The following is a 335-nucleotide window of genomic DNA, read 5'->3' as shown; positions in this document are numbered from 1 at the left end:
ATAGAAGAGGCTTGGACATGTGAAAGCCATAATTGTTGACAAAATCACCTCCTTCACCGTCCAACTTCACCGTCACTGCCGTCATCACCGGCCAACACAAAAAACGTGTTCTTTGACTTACAATCTCCCACTTGAAGACTGATTTCAATCTGTCTTCACACCTTGATCAATGTAGCAGGTCTCCCCAGCTTGTTACTCCAACAAGCCAACTGAGGTTGCACACAACCTCAGCTTATCATACAGCACGACCTTCGTCAACATGTCTGCCGGATTCTTGCTTCCTGAGATCTTCTCAAGCACCAACATTTCATCTTCCAACGCTGATCTGATGAAAT

Source organism: Brassica oleracea, chromosome C1 (genome assembly GCF_000695525.1).
Source record: "Brassica oleracea var. oleracea cultivar TO1000 chromosome C1, BOL, whole genome shotgun sequence".
NCBI classification, from domain to species: domain Eukaryota; kingdom Viridiplantae; phylum Streptophyta; class Magnoliopsida; order Brassicales; family Brassicaceae; genus Brassica; species Brassica oleracea.
This window is presented reverse-complemented; position numbering follows the sequence as displayed.